The following is a 24643-nucleotide window of genomic DNA, read 5'->3' on the forward strand; positions in this document are numbered from 1 at the left end:
TTTGTTTTGGATAAGTAATTATCGTTTCTTTTAGAATTTTCTGTTCAATAGCTCATTTTAATAATTAAACATATGTTTGATTTGGATCCCATCAGTGGCCAAGCAGTAAAGTTACTGAATACTAATAGTTTGACCTGAGTTGGATTCCAATCGAAATTGTTGGCTACATGAGCATTTTTGCAAATTTCCAATGTGTAACTTGGATACCACTTTAGAAAGTCCTCCACAAAAGCACTCCTCCCTTTTGACAAATAGCACTCACATGCTGAAGAATTTTCTGTTGAATAACTAGCTTCATTTATAAAGCAAACTGAACTATGTTTGATTTGAGATTAATTAAAAAATGAAAGGCAACTAAAAGCTAATTATCATTTATTTTAATTTTTTAATTTTTCTCTTCAAGTTAAACAGCAAAATACAACTAATAAGTTAATATAGTATAGAAACTAATACATAATGATCATACTGGGTATTTTCTGGGCACTTGATATAAGAAATACAAAAATAAACTGTTGATTGACTCCATAAAAATAAACAGATTTAAAGATTTTATTCCAGTTATTGAAAAATTAGTATATATATTGATTAAATCTGTGCAAATTAAAGATTAAAACTTTAACATGCAACTGATTTAATAGCAGAGTAGGTAACACTGATTTCTTGAATTTATGGGTTCCTCTGCTAGGCGAGAAAATGCTAACATCCTTAGCTATTTATAATTCATTCTAAGGAAGCATTAGATCTTTGTATAGTTAATTTTCTTTTTAAAAAAATGTACATTAAGATGGTAAATAATGATTTTATGTTTCTACTGGGTTACTAGAACTTGTATTTTAAGGTTATTTTAGTAATGAAGATCAACTCAAATATTACCAGTTTGTCCTGATATATTCTTTGTAGATGTATTCTGTTCCTTTCAAAATGTTTGTTGGTCATTTACTTGTAAGATAGTTATAAAATAAAGTATTTTCTCCTGTCCTTCCATATGTCTTCATGGTGTAATTGAAAACAGACTCGATGCATATTCTAGAGTTTCAGGGTTCCTGTGAGAACATTGCACATTTTTCACACCGCCTGCTTCAAAATAATCTAATGATGTCACATAGTACTTAATTGTTCAAAAGCTAGTCAATAATTTTAATGCTTTTTGCCATTTTGTAGGGAGAAACATTTATATTATAATGTGAAATATTTTTATAATCACTTTAAATTATTGAAAAATTAGTAATTATATTTGCTATTTAATAGCTGATTTAATAACAGAATTGTTAGTGCTGTGGTTTCGTTAATTTTGGTTCCATTTCCAGCTGAGGAGATGCTGATGTCCTTAATTATTTATAATTCATTCTAAAAAAGCATTAGATCTGTGTACAATCAAGTTTATTATTCAAAAATGTACATTAAAATGCTAAATAATGATTTAATGTGTCCGAGTTAAATTATAAAAATAATCCAATTTCTTTGTGATGATCTTGCATTTCATTATTAGCTTAAAATGTATTATGACATGGATATGTATTAGTTTACTACTCACACATTTAAAAATTAAATACCTTAAAACTTCCAAAGACTGATATAATTAAAAGTTCAAGATAGTGTGGTATCTTGATATTGTGCTTACATCAAAATTTTAACTAAGCTTTACACATTTGAGCAATATAATCACTAATTAAATAACTGACCTAAATTTCTGTAACATAACATTTAATGATTATGAAAAAGCACACAGTGACTTAACTATCTAAAGATAAAAATTACCTTTATGGCTGGTATTCTATTTAGGATCCAGAAAAACCACAAAACCACCTTTACGGCTAGCCCATTTCTAATGATTTCAATGTGCTTTGAACTATTAATGTGTGGATGGAGAACCCCAACATACTGATTTTTTTTGTTCAAAAGACTTTTCCTTATCTAAGCAATTAAAATTTTTCTAAAAGACATATATTTCATACATAAAATATCAGTAAATGACAAATTTAAGTTTTTTTTATATATATATATTAGATTTATTTAAAACATTTTAATGAACACTATATATTATACTTAGGTTTAAGTCATAGAATATCTAAATATTAATTCTGATTATTGATTTAGTCCCACACGTAGCTGAGTAGTTAAGACTGCTGAATGCTGGAAGTTTGATCATAGGTGAAAGTACTGGCTGTATGGTTTTTCCTGTGTGTAACGTAAATGTGAGCCGTTTTTCCTTAGGGTTGGCAGATAGCCCTCGTGTTCTTTGCTGTATTCAAATATCCTAATCTAAACTTTTATTCATTTTTTTCCATTTAGTGAATATGGCAGAGATAGTTATAATTCTTATGTATTACAGTGCAAGGATAAATTGTTGTTAATAAAAATAAACAAATAAGTTTCATCTTTACCCTCCCCCCCTGTGTGTGTGTATGCATGCATAAAATTTTGATTTTTCCATCTAAATTTGTTTTTGCGTTTAATTATTAAACTTGAAATGTCAGTTTAATGCCGCGTATGTAACTCAAGTGCCTTTTTATCCAACCACAATTTTTTTTTTTTTTTTTTTTAACTGCAGTGTGTGTACAAAACTTATTTCATTTTACTTTGGATTCACTAAAATTTTTAATTCGATACTGCCATTTTACCTCTGCAAGATGATTGTTTTCAGAGATAATCAAATCTTGAGCTTATGAGAAAACAAATCACTCGTGGTAGTTCTAAATTTTTTTTAGCTTAAGGAACAATGTAATAAAAAACATGAGCATTTCTTAATCTTTTTCTTGAATCTTCATTGGGCTACAATTTGTTATTCTATTGAACTATTTATCATCCTTGCTGCATAATACAGTCAAAAGTCGTTAATCCGGACTCGTCGGGACTTTGGCGATTCCGGATTATCGATTTTTCCGGATTATAGATCATCAGTTTAAATCTGGTAAGATGGCATGCAGAAATTATAAAATTAAAAATATGAAACCGTAATTTATGAAATAAAGAGGAATTATTATCTAAAGGGTATCAAAATTTACAAAAAGAAAAAGCTAAATATTTATTTGTTAACTTTATTAAACATTTCTTTCAATGTAAGTTATTTAATATGCTTCGTTTCATGTGATAATATTTTCTCTTTGATGCTATTAAACAGACATAATTTCTTGTTTAATTACAAAGTTCCGCTGTTCGAGTCCTGTAATTGCTGTGTCGAGAATACCGACTAATTTGTCAATCGAAATTTTTCGTTTTCAATAACCTCTGAGTCACTTTCTTCACTATCGGAAGCGAATTATAATGACGAGGAACTTGATTTAAATCATACCAAAGACCGAGTACATCGAGATGAAATACTACATTTAGTAAAGAATTATAAGCCAAATAAAATAAAAACATCTGCCCTGAAGATAAGGATAGTGCTGACAGATCAACTTCCAATTCATTACGCGCCGTGTCGTTTCCTTTGCCCCGCAGAGCAGCGTGAAAGTGATAAACATATTTCGGAATGATTAGATAATCAAAGGATATGTCTTTATCCATTTTTTACAGCAATTCCACTTTCTGTTTAATGGACTTCGAAACATACTTTTGCTTTGTAGATCCTTTACATATTAGTAAATATATATCGGAAATTTCATTTGACATAATCGGAAGTTCAAGCTTACTTTTATAAAATTGCTCTAACAGTCTGCAAAAAATAATAAGCAGGATTCAATTCGAAGATTAAAGAACAACGCAATCTGCAACATTAACTGAAATAGATAATTAGATAATTTTAGCGTATACCGTCCGTTATACATTAAACGCGCATGCGTAAACGTATTATACGCATGCGCACATGTATATTCGCAGCCGTAAAGGTCTTACGCGCAGGCGTAAACGCATATGCGCATGCGTGAACGCGACGCATACGAAGAAAGTTTTTAGCTTTGAGGTTCGGATTATAGATCATTCCGGATTATGGGTGTCCAAATTAACGACTTTTGACTGTAATTGCCAGTTTTCAGAAGTTATAATTCAGTGTAGTGTAATATTTAATTTATCTTTCACATTAAAACTTCAAAAATAATGAGCATCCTTTTTTATATCTTTATTTCATTTTGATTTTTATAATAATTAAGAGATAGAAGTCTTCAAAGGAATATAACTGCAATTTGTTTTAAAATTTATTAAGATCTATAAAGAAAGCAATACAAGAACATGTCATATATGCATAAGAATTTTGGTCCTTGTTCAGTAGCAAGAGGCTTAAAAAAGGAAGAGAACGTTCTGACTGGCTTCCCAATGTAATCTAAATATCTTCAAGATTTTGCCATCAAGTAACTTCCTGAATTCTAAAAATTACGTCACCTGTACTTCACCAGGTGACTTGTCCTGTGTTTTAGACACCATACACTGACAATACTGAAAGAGAATTGTCATTTCATTAAGCTCCAGAGTTTGAATGCTGTTTTCAACTTTGAATTAACAATTTATTTTATTAATTTGATCTGAAGTGTATGAAATCGGGAAAATTTATCTTATATTAAAATAAAAAAAGAAAAACAATATTTTTATTTGCATGCATAAAAGACCTGGGCAGTTTGGAAACATACACTAAAGTTTTAGCATTTTCCTAAAATATGATTAAGTAAAAATAACCTCGACTTTACAATATCCTGATTTAATGAAAAATTTCATGAATTATGTCACACTTTGATTACTCTTAATTGTTTGAAATGATATTTTTGCATCCTTAATTGACAAACTTAATGACTATAGCACAGGGAATTTAAAAAAAATTACTGAATTTAATTCAATGAACTTTTCATTAAGTCACTCGTGTGCAAAATTAAGAGAATTTGCAAATTATGTTTATTTTTAAGAAAAGTTTTGAATCTAAGGTACTAATTATGCCGCCAAAGAATTATGCAAATATTCAGAGTCGAATACGTAACCGTACATGTGCGTATCTGCGGAGCTATGATCGTGAAAAGAATGTCAGCGCACGAGATGGTTATCAACAATACTGGATATTAATCTGCATTGTGATTGCACCTGTATGTATTTGTGTATATTTGATATCTCCTTTTTTAATATCTAAATTGTATTACACTTCATTTGTATTCTTATTTCATTGTCCCTTTGCTTTGTATATCAGAGACTTCGAGGATTTTTTCATCCCTCCATTTCATGTGTTCTATAACCACTAGTTGGCACCACATTACAGTAAATCACCTATCTGCATTTTGGAAAATTTTTTATCACCAGTTCGGACTAGCATCCACTTTTGCGATGGAATCAAAGAGTTAAATGCAATGGTAGCCACAGTAATTTGCTATAAAGTTTCGCCGATTACGGTGTGTATGTATAAAGCCAATGGCCCAGAAGAGTTCTCTCAGATTCGGGTAAAAGCCAGTTAGTTACATGCCTGTTTCAAAGCCACGCTCGGCGATTAACGGTAGATTGTCGCCAGATCAATCAGAAGCGCAGGTAGTTAAAGAGCTCAATGTGACATCCAGTGCGTCAGCAATTTATGGAAACAGTTTCAGGACTTTGAAAAGTTCGACCAAGATCCACAACCAAGGTCCAAAGCCGACCAAAATCCACAACGACAATTGAAGCTCACTATTTGCCTCTTTCAGCGTTGCGACACAGAACTGCTACAGATTCACAACTCTCACCTGAGCTCTATGCTGCCGCTGAAATCTGAGTTTCACGGTTTACAGTTGTCTGAAGGCTTCATGAGATAGGGCTGTATGCCAAAAGACCTGCTATTTGCGTTCCGCTCACTTCAATACACAGACTTCAGTGCGTGCTTTTTACACGAGCCGAGATATGCCTGGCCATTGATTCTTATTGTGCCTGCATCTGGAAAGAGCCTGGAACACGATACCATCCCTCCCTCATCATGAGAAAGGATCATTACGGTGGTGGAGGTGTAATAATTGGGTAGGTATTATGCTGAACGGCCCCACACCTCCCTTCATGTGTTTGACAAAGGCTTTCTGATTTCTATGAGGTATAGAGAGGCAATCTTAGATCGTATGTTTCAGGAGCGCAGTTGGTCCGGTGTTCCTGTTAATGGATGACAAAACTTGTCCACATAGGGCTCAGCTGGTCAACAGTAACCTGGAAAGTGAGGATATTCGCCACCTGGCTAAACAACGCAACACCTAACTGAAATAATATATCCCTATAAAGCATGTCTGGGACGCTCTTAGAAGGGCAATTTTCCCCCTTCCAAGAACCATCCTGGAGTTGAAAACTGTCTTGTTGCAGGAATGAGACCGACTGCCATAAGGCCTCTTCATCTGCGTCCTGTCTAGTATGCCGTCACGCTACGCGACCTGTCTGGCTATAGAAAAGACCATACCTCATATTAGATCTTAGAGAGATGTTAATTTATTTTACCGATGTTTATTTAGAGCTTCATTGATAATCATGAGACATAAAATGACTTGGAATGTCACATTCCTTTCTCTGTTATAAATGTATATTCATAGCGTAATTTTAAAATAATTCATATTCAGCAATTTTAAGTGATTTACAATAAATTTGACACATGAACTCCTGTGTAAATAGAAAGTTTAAGAAACATTAATGAAGTTCTCCTGTATTTATGTCTTTATTCTAAACAACGCAACACCTAACTGAAATAATATATCGTTAGTTTCGCTTTCAGTTTCAGGATAGTTCTAAAAAATTATTTCAACTTTTTAAAAAATTAACAGTATTCAGGATCTTACCTGTTTTTGAGGTGATCCTCTCTACTTCTCAAGGTTCCATATGATTTCGATCTTGTGCGAAAGTGATTTTCAGTACCGATATTAGACTTAGAAATATTGTATTCTTTTCAGAGATGGACGCAACTAGAGAGTTTACTGCATTTTGTTTTATTCCGTCACAAATAAGGTGATGAACGATGTCATCACGCTTGAATATTTGTGAATGATTTTATGTTATGCCCTGTTAATTATAATTAAATAAAGGGAAACTTTTTTAAAATTATTTCGTGTGATATTTGAATATGATGCAAATGTTATGCCATTTTTTAACCATATTTAAAGACAATATCCACAGCTAACTTTTAACAGTTACCGTTATTGAATCTAAGAATCTCTAGAAACTATGCATTTTCGTCTCAAAAATATAATAAATAATGTAACTGTTCAATAACAGACTGACAATACTTTTTATAAATTTTAAATAACTTTGAATAATTCGTACATTTATCAGTTAACCAGATTTGAAATCGCTATAATTTAAACACTTTTTTTTAATATGCTTGCCACTTTTTTCATTTTTGGCATTGCGAGCTTGGTATATAACATTATTCGAATTATCGAAAACAGTTTTAAAAAATTATATTTGAGAATGCAGGTCATAATATAAAGAATTATCGCATTTGGCCTTTGCCTGTTCTCATGACTAGCACGTCCAGCTGTCATGAAGACTAATCATTAGCTTAGTCTTGCTGATTTTTTATGGCAGTTTATGTAGCACCAATGTGCGTAATAAAAAAACTGCCCATTAAATTATTCATAAGTCAAATGAAACAGTTTACACCGTTCTTTTTAAGCTGTACAGATATTAAACTATGCACGATTAGCTAAAAAATTATTTTATTTTAGTAATTGAGTTTGTACATGCACTTTAACACATTGACTGCCATGTACATCATCGATGATTCATAGAGGCCTTACTTTTCGGAGCCATGCTCATCGAATGTGACTCAAATTTTGTGTTGTTTGAAGCTGTGTGAGTCATCGGTGCTTCACAAATGGATCATTTTATATGGTTAAAATTATTTCTACATTCAGAAAGTTGTTCGTATTCTCGTATTCTTGGTTTCGGCTTCTGGAAGCTTTTTTTCACAGATTATTATCTGATTTTAATATAGCTTTTGCTGCAATAAGTAATCATTATTTATGAAGTAAAACAACGAAGTTATAATTAAATGGGATTGTGTTGTTTATTGAAAGAATACAAGACTAGCGATATTTTTTAAGATGTTTACACATTCACTAAGTTATTTATTTTTGGTTATGTATTATGTTTTATTATTTGTATTGTAATACAGTATTTGTCTAATTTTACAAATTTTTCCTATTGAAACATAGAACTCTTGTGTTAATTTACAATGAACTGAAATGTAATAAATTTATTGTTTAAAACCTGTTATCTGTTTATCTATTTATTAAATATTCATAAAAATATATTCAGATTAGGTACTGAACTGATTTTTAGGATAAAGGAGACACGAAACCACTAGAATTTAAAAAAATGATCCGACAGACTATTTTACCAGATTTTGCTGTGGCACTGTGGTAAATAAAGATTACACACCCACGTGTTAAATGAAGATTCTTTTTAAGTACCCTAAAAAACTTTGATTTTAGAAAACATCAATTATGTCCGTGAAGTATTTTATTTGTTATATTTATAATACCGCTGCCATAGCTTCAGCCATGGCATGCGAGTCCCCAAGAGAGAAATAATGATATATTTCGTTATTTCGCTCTTTATTATCCATTAAAATGGGGGTATCCCCTCAACCAGAGGTTCATTGTAGCCCAAATAAGTCTGTAGAGTTCAAAAAAAAAAAAAAAAAAAAAAAAAAAAAAAAAAAAAGGTGAATTTGAAGATTTAATAATGTCCTTATTCTTCAGAAACACAATTTGGGTACAGTAAAATTAAGTAATCATGCTAGAAAATTAATTTCTTTAAAGTTGCACAGTAAACACCACGTGATGCGACGTGGCCAATAGCGAGTGAAGGAGTCATAAGACCGCGAACTAAAATTTTCACTGAAAGCAAAGTCTTTGCTTTAAAACACTACACAGTACTAAATAAATTCTTGGTTAAATAAAAATAAAAGGTAAGAAATATAAGTTGCAATCAAAGTCCATAAGCTTTGTCAGAGCATAGTCCATAACGTAAACTGATCTTGAGTAATGAAGAGTAATAAGATACGTAAAATAAGTAGAAATAAAACATATACACTGTACACTACCACCCATAATGCATTATGATGTATAGTTCGCGGTCTTTTATCTGTGGGTTCTTTAATGGCTAGGTATTGTGAGTTTTTCAGTTTTTCAAAGAAGTTGTGTGCTGTAGTTAGTATTTGATCACGAATCGGGAGAATTTTTAAACCCTTATGGATTTGCGCGTTCCGCACAAACCAAGGTGCATTTGTTATGCTACAGAGAATCTTATTAGGTAAGACGTTTTTTTTCTAGCGTTCAATTTATCCGGCAGCTGCCCATGCAGGAACTCCATAGAGTAGAATTGGTCTGATGAGGGTGATATAAAGATTTCTCTTAGTATTCAGATTTAATTTAGATTTCCTTCCAAGCAGGGAGTAAAGAGACATAAACGCTGCATTAGCTTTATTGATGGTATACTGGATACCAGTCCTTGAAACTGGTCCTTGAAATTTAAAGCTTTGTCGACGTACACTCCTAGGTATTTATATGAGCTTGCTACTGGAACAGGTGAATTATCTATTTTAATATTGGAATTAACTGGAAATTTTTTTCTGTATCTGCGATATAAAACAACACAACATTTTTCTGCGTTAAGTTTAATTTTCCAAATTTCACAATATTTGTTGATTAGATTAGCTTGCATTTGGAGTTTGTCAAGACCATTTTGTGGATTTCTAGAGTTGGTTAAGATAACTGTATTGTCCTCATATTTAAAAATACTTCAGTGTAGTGGGAAAGGCATGTCATTTATAAAAATATTAAAATAGTTCGGTCCTAAAACAGACCCTTGAGGGACGCCTCGGAAAATCTCTTTCTTGATGAAAGAATTTCTCCACATCTTTACTTGAAACGTGCGACACTAGAGATAAGAGTAGGTAAGTTTAATGAAGCTATTAGGCAGAAGGAAATTTGACAATTTGTGGAGTAAGCCAAGCATGCCAGACGCGGTCAAATGCCTTCTCAAAATCGAGAAAGCATGCTGCTACTCCATTCTTTTTTCTAAATTCTTGGGCGATAAATTCTACCAGGTGGAGTATCTGATGAGTAGTACAGTGTCCCTTTCAGAAACCAAATTTGTTCCTATCAATGCCAATTTGGCAAGTCTTGTACTGATAACACGTTCAAAAACTTTGCAGAGAGCCGGTAACAGGCTGATGGGTCTATAATTTTTGGCATATTTAAGGTCTTTTCCAGGTTTCAAGATGTTAATAATTATTGAATGCTTCCACTGAGAGGGAAAATAGCAGTGACGAATGCATGCGTTGAAAATATTAGTGATAAGTACTATACATCTGTTAGGCAGTGCTTGTAGCCCTTCATTTGAGATATTATCAAAGCCTTGGCTTTACGTTATTGATAATTTAGTGGCTTTATTATGGCTTTTAATTATGATAGCATTTTCGCCTCCTCTGTTGTGGGGGTCTATCCTCTCTGATAGCCATGAATTCTGAATCTGTCACAAGCTCGAAGATGTATTTCATTGACTAACATGACATCAATGTCATGTTTTTGGAAGTCGGAGATCGGAGATCATCATTCGTTAAGTGATGTTCAACCCGATAGCCTTTACCACTACATGTTTATCCATACCCTAATAAGAGATGAGCTGAGGTTGTTGCTTACGGATACCGTTAGCATTGAAGAAATTAATTTTTATAAAGCTTTTGGTAGCTGAAATAAGATTAGGAATATTATGATTCGGCTTAAAATTCATAATCACTATTTGACAGACAATCAAAAACGGCCATGCCGACCTCTAATTTTTCAAATATTCCTTTAGCATTTTAAAATTTTTAGAAGAAATCTTTAATTTGTAACTTTAACCTCTCATAAAATCCTAATTGGCTAGTTTTTGATCCTTTCGGTTGGCTTTCATCTCTGGATGGCTGTTGCCAGGCAGGACTACGTTTAAAGATCTCCTTCGGATTGAGGCCGGGAATTCATTTTTGTCGTAATGGAATTGATTCTTCGTCGCTTCTATTTTGGCTTTAATTTCTTTAATATGTTTCTGTATATTAAGTGGGTGCTTAGGGCAACCTTTAAAAGAAGAAATGTGAGCTGCTCCGCAGAGGACACAGACTGGAGGTTTATCTTCATCATTTTTTGTTTGGGAGCAAGTATAGGTCTCGTGAGGTTTTGTACATTTTAAACAGCATGCTTTGTATTTTCGGCGATCCCGTGTATTGTCCGTACCGTTGGCACTTATGGCATTGCATGGGGCCAGGGCGAATTTTGTAAGGTTTCCACGAACACGTCGAGTCCTCTTAATTTCTTTATGTCATATATAGCTTTACCTTCTTTATTGCGGGTGCATTCAGCTAAGTATACAGGTAAATGGATAATTTTCCCCTCAATAACATGAGTGATTTGACGGTTTTTTTGGAAGGGTATTTCCATTTCTTTTATTTCAGATTTGATACGTTCAATATCAGCAGTCTTTGGCAGTTTCTCCATGTTCATTTTAAAAGTATGGTAGGGAAGTTCAAGTTTATCTAAGAAATCAGTGAGCATTCTGTAATGTTCAGAGTCGTAAACTCTAATGGTAAGAGTTCCACCGGATAAATTTCCGCGGAATTTTTTGATTCGTAACTTTTCTTCAATAGCATCTTTTAATTTGTCCCAGTCGCCTGAAATCGGCTAGGACAGTGGGAGGGGGATATGCCCTGCCGTTTTTGTTGGGGCTATAAAATCACCCTGCTCGTTAGTAGAATACATATTATTGTCTTCGAGATTTTATTCCTGGAATTTGTTTTTCTGTGCTGGTTCATTAATCTCTGCATTTGAAAGAGTGCGTTTATGTGTTATGCGAGGTGTAGTAAAACCTTCTTTATCCGTTATGTTTTTCTTAAGCTTAATTTTAGCGTTAGTAGATTCGGTAGATTTATTGATGAGATTCGGTAGATTTATTGATTGAGTAGATTTATTAATGAGATTCGGTAGATTGAGTTTCCATAGTAGCTGGGAGTAATTAGTGGGTTCATCTTCAGTTTGAGTTCAATAACGTACTGGCTTAGTGCTGCTATTTGATTTTTGAGATCATTAAGATAAGCTAATTATTCCTCGGACTGATTGGGAACATCTCTAAGTGAGTAATATTCTTCCTCTAGTTTTTGCATAATAAGCATAAGATTAGATGGATGTAATTCTATAGTATGATTTAAACACCATTGCTCGGTCCTTCTAAAAGCCTCCTCTCTCTCCATGATAATCTGTTGATCCGTTCACCTAACCAAATGGCTAAGATTGAATGAAAAACATACTTATCAACATACTTCTGGGACTTAAATAGCCCTTCTGTGCTGTTATATTTATTTTGTGTTTCAGAAAAATCTTGTTTACAAGCAGGTTACATTATAACATAAAAATCAACTTGTGTTAAGAATCACTGAACTGTTGTCTCATCGTACGTACCAGGACCACCAGTATGCCTGATTGCGATCAATTTTCCCCCTTCAATCTTCTCAATCTTTCCTTCTCCTGAATGAACTACTACAAGTGCCACTTCAGCATTACTAGATAGAGCCTGGTATGTCATACCTAAGGTATCATATGGCCAAAAAAATGACGTTCTGCTCAATTTATTTGCAAAATAAGATGGAAAGTTGGGAAAGAGCACACGTGGTGTAATTTTCTTTAATTACCCTAAAGAAATCACATATAGTGCAGTCAAATTGTCTTTCTACTATGACATTAATGTAAATTATTTTAAGATATGAAGTTTAACATATCGTATGTCTTTAAAAGTTCTTATGCCTTATGTAACTGCCAGCCATTTAGACATATAAACTTGCACTTACAAACATGTTTTGAATAAGACAAATATTCATGTTTTTGTATTTTTAAATTTAAAATATCAGTTTTAACTCATGAAATTATAAAACCTATGAAATTAATTTTGTAACACTTGCATTCTTTGATTTTATTTCCAAATATCAGTTAATAATAATCATTAAAATGTCTTTTCTTTCACATGTACTATTGTTCCTTATTTTGAAAAAAAAAAAATAAATAAAAAAAGGTCTAAGCGTTTTTGGTTAAGAAAAGATATTCAAAATGTTTTTAAAATGAACTCATATAAGTATTCGAATACTTTGAAGAAAGAGTCAATAAAAAAATAAAATAAATTAATAAAATAATGGGACATTCAATACTCATAATGGTTAGATATCTTTTAGCTAAAGTTACACTTTTCACATGCATTTATCTATATTTTTTGAGTAACTGTTGTTCCATTCCTTCACAAGAATAGCTTTAAATAGAACATTTGAAGAAATGTTACTTTACTTATTCTTTTCTCCAACTCACTCAATACATGTTCAATTTGATTTAAGTCTGAAGACTAAATGAAGGAAGAAGTTGTGATAACTTCTGGACAGTTAAAACCACATGTGAACATTTAGGGCTGCATGTTTAGAATCGTTATCCTGATAAAACATGAATGTATTTTGCATTCCAATTTTCTTGCAGATGCTTTCAAATTTTCATAATAGTTATATACTGATCTATATAATTTTCCACTATAAATGATACAAGATTCTAGTAAAATTGGTTGCCCTTGGTATCTAGAATACTTGAGAATTGTGTAGCGACTATTCATTGACTTCTAGTCTAGAGCGACAAGTCCAAAGTAGGGTTTAAATATCCTTTTATTTAACTTGAGACCATTTACAGTTGGCCAATCCTGGGCTTACATGAAGTCTCCACTTGGGCTTTAACTTAAGATAGAAAATAAGAAACTAATGCTAACTAACTAAAAACTAGAAAAAGCTGTACAGAAATAACTAATAGAGTTGGCCCTTAATTAAACCTCACTGGTGAATACAAACAGGCACGTAACAATACGGCTGAACGTAGTAAGATTTAGCTTAAAGCAATGACGTGGCCAGAAAGGAAGACACGCATTACTAAGCTCTTCCATGGAAGTAACTAGAAAGTAGAAGAAAAAAATTGATGTGGTCATTCCTGAGACTTCTTATTAAATACTGGTTCCACCTCGTTTATATAAAACGGGATTTTGAAAAATCATTTTGGTAGGGAGTTGTAGGTGGGAAACAAGAAAATACAGGAAAACTGTTTAAAAAAAAAAAAACCTACAAAAGTAAATTTCCCATTCCAGGAGCAGCGAGAAATATACAAACCATTTTGCTTCCAACTTCGTGCTTAACAGTATGCAGAACCATATTTAGACTTAATAAGGTCCTAAGCTATTTGAGATATGGGGCCCTTTATAAGTCTGTTATACAGTACAAAATCCGTAATCTGGACTCATCGGGACTTTGGTTATTCCGGATTATAGATCATCAATTTAAATCTGGTATGATGGCATGCAGAAATTATACAATTAAAAATATGAAACCGTAATTTATAGAATAAAGAGCAATTATGATCTAATCCATATCAAAATTTACAAAAAAAAAAAAGCTTAATATTTATTTGTTTAGTAAACATTTCTTTCAATGTAAGTTGTTTAAGTTGCTTCATTTTTTTGTGCTAATACTTTCTCTATAATTCTATAAACAGACATAACTTCTTGTTCAGATACAAAGTTCCATTGTTTAAGTCCTGTAATTGCTGTGTCGAGAATACCGACTAACTTGTCAATCGAAATTTTTTCATTTTCAATAACGTTCTTTGCTACTTTCTTTGCTATCGGAAGTTGCGCGTGGGTAAACGCTTTACTGGCTTTAAGCGCATGCGTAAGTTTGTGGCTTTGAGGTCGGGATTATGGATCATTCCGGATAATGGACTTTGTACTGTAATATATTTTAATATTATTTATACTATATCTTAATTTTTGGGCCCCCCCCAGAAAGTGGGGGCTCTCAGCTATAGCTCGTGTAGCTTATACATAAATTCGACCCTGACAGTATGCAGTAAGATTTTAAGCTAAAAAAAATTTAATTAGGAAACATTTCTACAGAACAGCAAGCAGCAGATTGCTTTCAAAGTTATGAAATCTGACATAAAAAAGTGTAATCTATACAATATGTTCAACAAAACAGTAAACTACCTGCAGAAAGTCTGCACTCATAGCATTTTAAACAGAGCTTCAAGTAAAATCAGGAAGGCAAAACAAACTAATAGAAATTGATGAAAGCTTTTTTACAAAGCAGGTTGAACACTGATTTTTTGTTAAATAAAGATGCGTCAGGTTTTCAGAGTTCCACAGGAACAACTAACAGAAATTTGGTAGCATCTCCCTAACTTTCACAGTCGATGAGATAATATGTAAGTACTGGAGAATGTTTTAGTGAAGAAATTGAATAGCCACACAATATAATAACTACTACTGAAATATAAATGAATTTTTCTATAAAAAATAAACCTTTATTTATTCCCCGCTTTTTTTAAGCCTCAGGTTCTTAAAATACCATTTGAACTTTACCTACAACCAAGAACTAGCAAGTCTGCTCTAGGAACAGGATTTAAAAATTTAAAAACCTTGCTCCACAGAACATCCCAGCTGGTTTTTTTTTTCTTGAAATAAAATACCAAGTATTTTCCTGTGATAAGAGATAACATATCATCATCACAGTCATTAAAATAACTCTGATTTTTTTTTTTCTATTATGTCATTCACATTTAATGATTTGAGCTCAACTTAATTGCAAAACAAATATTAGATACTTTTGCTTCATAAAACAGAACTCTTAGTATCTAAGCCTGAATTTAAACCAAAGTTTTCCTAAAACAACTACACTAATGATTTTAAAAATACTGATAATTCTTATATTGATTTAAGAATGTATAAAACGGAAAATTTATTGAAATACTGAATGCATAATTTATCTTCTTTTAATATGTTACATTATTCCAGATTATAGATCATCAGTTTAAATCTCGTAAGATGGCATGCAGAAATTCTAAAATTAAAAATATGAAACCGTAATTTATGAAATAAAGAACAATTATGATAATTATTATAAAGGGTATCAAAATTTACAAAAAAAAAAAAAGTTTAATATTTGTTTACTTTATTAAACATTTCTTTCAATGTAAGTTGTTTAAGTTGCTTCGTTTTATGTGATAATTCTATAAACAGACATAATTTCTTGTTCAGTTACAAAGTTCCGCTGTTCAAGTCCCGTTAATTGCTGTGCCGAGAATGCCGACTAACTTGTCAATCGAAATTTTTTCGTTTTCACTAACCTCTCTGTCACATTCTTCATGTCTTTATCCATTTTTTGCAGCAATTCCACTTTTTGTTTGTTGGACATCGAAACATACTTTCGTTTTGTAGATCCTTTGGAAGTTCCAGCATCGGAAATTCTATTTGACATAATCGAAAGTTCAAGTTTACTTTTATAAAATTGCTCTTACAGTCTGCAAAAAATAATAAGCGGGATCCAATTCAAAGATTAAGGAACAACACAATCATTAACTGAAATAGATAATTAGATAATTTTAGCCTACACCGTCCGTTATACATTAAGCGCGCAGGCGAAAACGTATTCTGCACTTGCGCACACGCATATGCGCAGTAGTCAATGTCTTACGCGCACGCCTAAAACGTCTGTGCGCATGTGCCAACGCGGCTTGTGCGCAGAAAGTTTTAAGCTTTGAGGTCCGGATTATAGATCATTACGGATTATGGGTGTCCGAATTAACGACTTTTGACTGTATACAGTTTCATTTTTTAAAAATATGTACTATACTTAAGAAAGATCTTTCAAATGATGTTGAATTTTAACGATGGCTGTTACATTTTTCAGTCAGTTGTACACTTCTATCAGAAGTAAAAATGTTTTATTCACTACATTCCACCCTTTTGTAGTTCTTTGAATACTGTATATATATTAATAAAACAATTTGAAGGACCAAAGTCCATATCTATCCTATAACAGTTAATATGCATGTATGATACAAGCTCTTGATCATCCAAGGTGACCTTGGTGTATATTACTTTGAATAATCAGTCTATCATATAAAAAAACTGAAATTTATGAATTCTTGAAATTATTCTTAGCATAAAGAATATCAAAATTTTCTCAGTATCTTGCACAGAAGATCACCCACCCTGTGAAATTCCTAAACAAATATGAAGTTAACTGAATAGTATTACTACAAACTGAACATAAATTTCAGAAGTTTTTTCCCACCAAAATATACTGAGGAATGGGTACTTGCCATTTTATTTACCATGTTCACATTCTAGGCGCCTAAATAAATGTAATGAATTAATAGAAAAATCAAATTAAAATTCAGTTCAAATTTACATGGACTAGATTATTGAACTATTTGAAACTCAATTCTGTTGTAAAATATATTAACATTTAATTCTTATATTCTTTGGCTAATTCCATTTTTTAAATCTTTATATAAAAATTTAGAAATGACTACAGATTAAGACAACTCTGACCAAATGAAATTTAATAAAATGTAACAAGAAAAAGTACAATTCAAATGAAATAGAATTTAAAAATTTTGAAAATCATTAGAGATTGAGGGAATGGAATTTGCCTAATTTAAGTTTAATTAAATACATTCCATTTATTTCTGAGAAACATTTTCCTTTGTTAAGACTAAAAATTTAAAAAAGGAGAGTAGGCAGCAATGAATTATTCTTCAATATAAAAAATGTCCTAATTTCCATACTGGCTTTAGTTATCTATTAAATGAAAGTCCACAGGAGACATGCAGATAAATTTCTAAAATTACTACACTCAAAAGTCTTTAATCCGGACTCGTTGGGACTTCCGGATTACAGATCATCAATTTAAATCTGGTAAGACGGCATGCAGAAAACATAAAATTAAAAATATGAAAACTTAATTTATGAAATAAAGAGCAATTATGATCTAAAGGGTATTAAAATATACAATAAAAAATTATTTATTTGTTTACTTTATTAAACATTTCTTTCAAAGCTCATGCGTAAAGAATACATTACGCATAGTCGAAATTAGAAAATTGCAACCAGAAAACTATTTGATGTGTATCCGTAATATAATGACGAGAAATTTGATTTAAATCATATCAAAAACGGAGTACATTGAGATGAAATACTACATTTAGCAAGGAATTACAAGCCGAATAAAATAAAAACATCTGCCCTGAATATAAGGATAGTGCTGACAGATGAACTTCCAGTTCATTGCGCGCCGTGATGTTCCTCCCCCCGCAGAGCAGTGTAAAATTGATAAACAGATTTTGGAAAGGTTAGAGAAACAAAGGATATGCCTTTATACATTTTTTGCAGCAATTCCACTTTTTGTTTGATGGACATCAAAACATGCTTTCGCTTTGTAGATCTTTTGGCAGCTCCAGAATCGGGAATTCTTTTTGACATAAACTAAAGTTCAAGCTTACTTTTATAAAATTGCTCCAACAGTCCGCAAAAAATAAGCCAGATCCAATTAGAAGATTAAGGAACAACGCAATCTGCAACATTAACTGAATTAGATAATTTTAGCTTAGCTTATACCGTCCGTTATACATTAAACGAGCATGCGCAGAAAGTTTGTAGCTTTGAGGTCCAGATTATAGATCATTCCGGATTATGGACGTCCAGATTAAAGACTTCTGACTGTATTCTTATAATAGAAAAGGGGTGGTCAATGTATGCTGCAGAAAAGCTTCTCGAACAGAAATGTGATGATAAAGAAAAACTAAGTTATTTTATGAACTTGAGCATACTCTCTATAGCCACACTTGGAAATTTTCATTTTTGGGGGGTTAAAAATCTATTATCAAATGTGCCACTAAAATGAAAGGTAAAGTTCAATAGGAAAATTTTTCACAGACAACAGCAAGTTTAACGAATTAATCAAATGAAAGAAACGAATTTAACAAATTAATTTCGTTTCTTATGACTTAAAATTTACACACATGCTCAGACATTCATACCCAGAATTAAAAAAAAATTTTTTTTGTCAATAATGAAATTCTGAATTTAGTTTCAGTATTGCATGATAATCAAAACCAACACTTAAATGTCACTAACATATTTAATGAACTTTTGTCATTATGCAGAATGATACTGGCACAGCTATAACATACTAATTTTTACTTGAAAAAAATGCTCAAATTTTTTTAGCATGATTAGTCTTCATAGTAAAAAAATGCTGGATACATAGCTCAACCACTAAAAACTGCTATTGATTGGAAACTTGCCTTTATTAGAAAATCCACGAGCATAGCCTTTATACTTTAATATCATAAATTACATGAAATAAATAAAACTATTGAAAACTAAATTCCATATTCATTCAAATTGGTAGGACCATCTGCTACTACTTTTTTTTTATCCTAAAAATAAATAATTATTAAATGATATGCATGGCTGGAAATTTATGAATACAGCAAATGACATACTCTTTAATAAATTCATTTCACATTTTGTTCCAACTGATCGATTTACTAGGAGAAAATTTAAATTATGGACATATCCCATATAATTAGCAGAATTCAGTAGTTAAGGTCAAACATTTCACCAATCTGTTTAAGCATTGAATTTACCAATAATGATACTATAATTAAGGCCTTTTTACGAAAAGTTAACTTCTATGCAATCAAATAAAGCATGTTAATCTGCAAAACAAGGCACAGAAGTCAACCTTGAAATCTGAAAAATAGCAAGACTTCTGGGAGAAAGTAGAGATGCTTTTATGCTGCACGGCAACATTAAAAATATACTGACTTATACAGAAATATTTTAATGCCTTTATTTTTTAAATTGCTTCCAAATGAATTCGTTCTTAATTATATCCAAAAAATTAAAGATTAAAATTGCGATTTAAAAGGTCTACTAGACTTTTCGAGAAATGAAATATTCAGCAGAGAATGCACAGCTTATGTTAATTATAATTCTGAAGAGAAATTCTAGCAATTAGAAAAGCCACTACTTTTCAAATTGAAACCTTTTCCCGACTGCGATATTTTAAGTTTAGAAATGAAAAGGCAAATATTATTAATGTCTGTATAAAAGGTAGAGAGTTAAAAACTGCAAGCAGAAAGTAAAATTAGCTTCTATAATTAACAAACATTCGAAAGTGAATTGTTGGGCATTAAAATAACACAAACAAGAACTAATTATCATTACTTATTCAGAAAAATACAAAGAGGAAATTCTATATAGACTAAATAAAAATAATATTCACAGGAAAAGTGCACAGCAAAAATGGATGAGAAAAATACACATGTATGAATAAATTTTCAAACTGATACATATTCAAAAGAACTGCATGACGAACAGCAACAACAAACTAGCTACATACAGAAATGGCATTTTTCTTGAATCATCAAATTTGGCACATAATCAGATAAAATAAAAATTTTCACACGTAAAAAGCAGACTTTTATCCTAGAATATAACAAAATTCAGTAATTAAGATCAGAAAATCTTTTACCAATCTGTTAGGCCAAGAACTTACCCGCATTAGTTTTAATGAATATTCTCGCATCTCAATCTGTTAAATAAACTGTGTTAATATGCAAAACAAGATATTAAATAATACAAACAAGAATTGACATATTTATTCAAAAGAGGCATAAAGAAGAACAATTTTTATGCAAACTAAGTAAAAACGGCACATTTACTTGAAATTTTGTCAAAAATTTACCAGCAAAAACTTGATGAATCTCTACATGAGCTAAAGAAAATACCACATTCAACTTGAAATGAGTTCAGTCAGAAATTTACTAGCACAATAAAAAGAGACATGGAGGGAAAAAAAAGAAAAAACAAGAATTAATTTTTATATCTACTCCCCCCCAAAAAATGCAGAATGAGCAGCAGCAACACAAAACAAAGTAGACAATTAAAAATAATTTTAATGAATCGATCATTAATAATGAAATTCTGGGCATATACCAAATAATCAGAGATAAAGTACAAATTTTCAGGGAAATTTTCCGTAACCGGCCCTTGGCTATTTTTTGGCCGCCATCTTGGATTTCAAAAACGCGCCTCTTGGATTTCCAAGATGGCGGCCAAAATTGTTTTCCCTGTCCGAGGGAAATCGGAAAGGGAAAACAACTCTGACCTACCAAACATGGAAAAAACCCCAATTTTCATACATAAACAGCAGATTTTATCCTACAATATGACTCAGTAATTAAGAGCAGGTAATATTTTACCAATTTGCTAGGCCAAGCTCTTACCATCATTGGTTCTAATGCATTTTTCAACAAACAGCATTAAACATCTGTCAAATAAACTGCACTAATCTGCAAAACAACACATTAAAATAATACAACTATTAACATATTGGCTCAAAAAAGGCATAACGAAAAGCAACTTCTACACAAATTCAGTAAAAATGGCACATTTACTTGAAATATCCTCAATCAAAAGTTTACTAGTAAAGCTGTTACATATGTTAGAATTTTCGTGGTTACTTAAAAAAAATGGTAACAGTAATCTCTACACGACCTAAATGAAAATAGCGCATTTATCTAAAAACACGGTAATCGGCCAGAAATCTACCAGCACATAAAACAGAAAATGAGCATGAAAAAATATACGCATGCAAAAATTACTTTTCATATTTAATAATAAATATAAGATATAAAGCAAACACTTACCAGAGAAATAGAAACCTTGGGTATTTGACGAATAACCTGATATTTGCCACTGCGCACATCTAAAAACAAACAACTTCAAATTAATCAAGCAAAATGTGTAAATTTGGAAAACAAGGTATTAAAAATTTGCGATAGAATTTTAGCATACTTACGGATCAAAAACATACCACTCTTCAACCACAGTTCCAGAAATAAGAATGAGCCAATGACGCCAAATTACTTGGCGAGAAAGTTATTAGTAGATCTTCATGCAACCCAGAGAATCTCGTAACTCCTCCCATTTTTGGCCCCTTTTTTCTCGTGAAGATAACCTGTCAACAACGAATTCCGAGGAAACTAGCATCTGAGACAAGGAGGTTAGAATAGATGGAGTAAGCATGACGTCACAAATTGAAGCCGAGGAAGGATCGACAGCGTGACGTCACGACTGATGAGCCAGCATGGCTGCCGTGTAGCGTACGTATAAGACGAAAGCTTTGTTTATAATTGTATTAAAACTGCTCAGCCAGATAAAATTGGTGAATGTAGTGAAGGATGTCAATCATTCCCGCTGCTACGCAGCTAATTTCATAAGTAAATGCCATAAACAGGTATTTTAGTATTTCTATTATTCTGACTTTATTGCTACTCGCTATTAGTTCAGCATTGCTTTGTTGATCGTTTCGACCTGATTTTGAGAAATATGGATAGATGTGCTGCACCAAATTGTCAAATCATTCTAGAAATAACTTTAAGATGTTTTGTTTAGCAAAAAATGAAAAAAGACGAAGAAGAAGTAATTCTTTCTGGTCGAGATCAATGGATTTCGGTCACAGGAGCGTGTTTTTGTGAAGTAAGTGCAGCTTCGTATTTTTTCATAGCATATGAGAAAAATTCCCTTATTATTTTTTTTCAAAATGTGTACTTTCATTTAGCTGTCACTTATTGACGCTGAAATGATTTTAAAAATATAAAATCAATTGTGGAATGTGTGTGCATTTGTGCAGCAAAATATCGCCAATACTGTTTTTTACTGTTGCTAATAGTTTATACTGTTTGTAAAATTGTATTCTATATTTCATGTAAACTTTGTCTCGGTTGGGATTGTAATAGGCGTTTTTTTATTTAAATTTTACTGTACGAATAGTGTATTAAAGGTCTATGCTGTATTTTGATTCTGATGTATTGTCGCCAAATATATCAGTTGGCGCCAGTCTTAAAAATTGGTAAGTATAACATAAATTATAAATTGTTTAGGTTATTCTGTATAGTGAGGTAAATATATTCTGTGTCCTTCAGGAAGCTTCATAAACTTAATTATTTATTCTTAATTTTGTCCTATTTTCATATAAAAGTTAAAATTTTTCACAAAATTTCATTCTTAATAGTGTGATTAAATTCATTTAGTACATGCAACTGTAATTAAATACTAGTGTTTTTGATTTTAATGTTAAACTTCATACGTGCTTTTGTTAAATTTGAAGGTGCATTTTGAAGAAAACCAGTTTGAATGTTCTAGGAAAGATGGGTTTAAAAAACTAAAGCCTTGTTTAATGTGCCTAATCCAACACAACTGTTGACCCCACAGCATGTAAAAGGCATTGGGTTTACCAAACTACCATTCAATGATATCCAGTTTTTAAAATGTATGTTTTTTTAAGTTTTATAGTTTTCATAAAAAATGTTTCATATTAAAAATGGACTAATTTGTTTTATAAATAAATCAAAATATTGAAATTCAGGCATTATATGATTAAGCTTTAATTTCAGTGCTTAAGAATAGATTAAAAATTGAAATTTTTAATAGATAATAATTCATAATACTGTTTAAATTTTGCTGTTATATATATATAATTAAATGTGTATTTTATTATAATAATCATATTTAAAATGAGGCATAAAAGCAACCTCAATTTGATATAGTTTTTGATTAAAATTACTGATTTCGAGGCCTATCAGACACAGGTCTCATTTCTTCAGATTTGCCCCTAAAAAAGAGAAACCTGTATTTGATTGCCTTCAAAGTCTACAGAGGTTTGTTCAAAATCAGGATTAAACTAAAATAACTTTTTTGCTTAATTTTAAATTTTACATATATATAGGAATATGCATTAAGTAAGCAAAAGAACAGTATTATTGAAAGTAATAATTTTGTGTAATATAATAATATGGTAATGTATGTTTTAATGTCCTATATGTCTTGTCTAAGTCCTCGCTAAGAAGTGGGGCTTCATTGTTTAAATAATCTAAAGTCCTTCACCTATTATAAATTTCAGATTTTACATAGAAATATCATACAAAGTAAATTTGCAGTACTCAATTACATTATTGTTTCCATCATTATTGGATTAATTTGAAGTTAGTCATTAAGGTTAAGTATTTATAAAATGTTTGTATTTTGTTTACAAAAACTTCCATCATGTAGCAGTTACTTTTATGTTATGGAAGATATCAAGCTCAGCTAAATCAAATTTACTTTTGTGTGACCTTAAATCTTAAGCACCAATCGTAAATTTGTTTTGGCATATTTTTAAGAATTTGAATGAAAAATTTATTGCTACTGTGAAAGAATGATCAACTGATGTTTACCTTACTAATCAATGTCTTACAGTGTTGTAATGATTCGCAGGATTTTTGATAATGTGATGTTGCATATATGTTTTGATCTTATCAAATAAATATAAAGAATGTATTCCTAATCAGATATTTCTTCTTACGTAAGGTTATTATCTATCATGATGTGATGCTTAGGATTTGTTTTTAGAAGCCAAAACACTATTTTTTGAGAAGCTAATAAAAGCAATGTATTTTATTTATTTACTTACTGCTTTAAAACAGGTTTTGAATTAAGGCTTTCCCCTTCCTTACAGTATGCACATAAAACTCACTTAAGCTATATTTTTAACACATTAATGAGATATATGTAAATAAAATATGTCTCTTAGGGTAGCTCCTTTAATAGGGGGGAAAACTGAACTAAAATGGTATACCTTAAAAACATTTTATTGAAAACAAAAATACTATCATAACAGTGTCGGCTAAGATTTATTCAGATGGTTTTTTTGCATTTATTCTGGCATTTCCCCATAAATTCATATAAATAAAATTTCAGGTAAAGTAGGTCTAGCATTATATCATTCTATACAAAGCTGTTGACTTTATGTATATTCTATATAAAGGTGTTGACTTTAATGGAAAAA

At 31.4% G+C, this 24643-nt stretch overlaps 1 long non-coding RNA gene across 1 annotated transcript; it reads left to right on the forward strand.

Annotated features, from left to right (window-relative positions):
• Positions 1–21955: 21955 nt before the first annotated feature.
• Positions 21956–23180, forward strand: LOC146998218 (uncharacterized). The gene is made up of 2 exons (XR_015040038.1): positions 21956–22296; positions 22928–23180. It is a non-coding gene; the product is annotated as an uncharacterized LOC146998218 (long non-coding RNA).
• Positions 23181–24643: the final 1463 nt, after the last annotated feature.

Source organism: Stegodyphus dumicola, chromosome 3, assembly GCF_044657685.1.
Source record: "Stegodyphus dumicola isolate Sdum_Otavi_A_Nest chromosome 3, ASM4465768v1".
Classification (NCBI taxonomy): Eukaryota; Metazoa; Arthropoda; class Arachnida; order Araneae; family Eresidae; genus Stegodyphus; species Stegodyphus dumicola.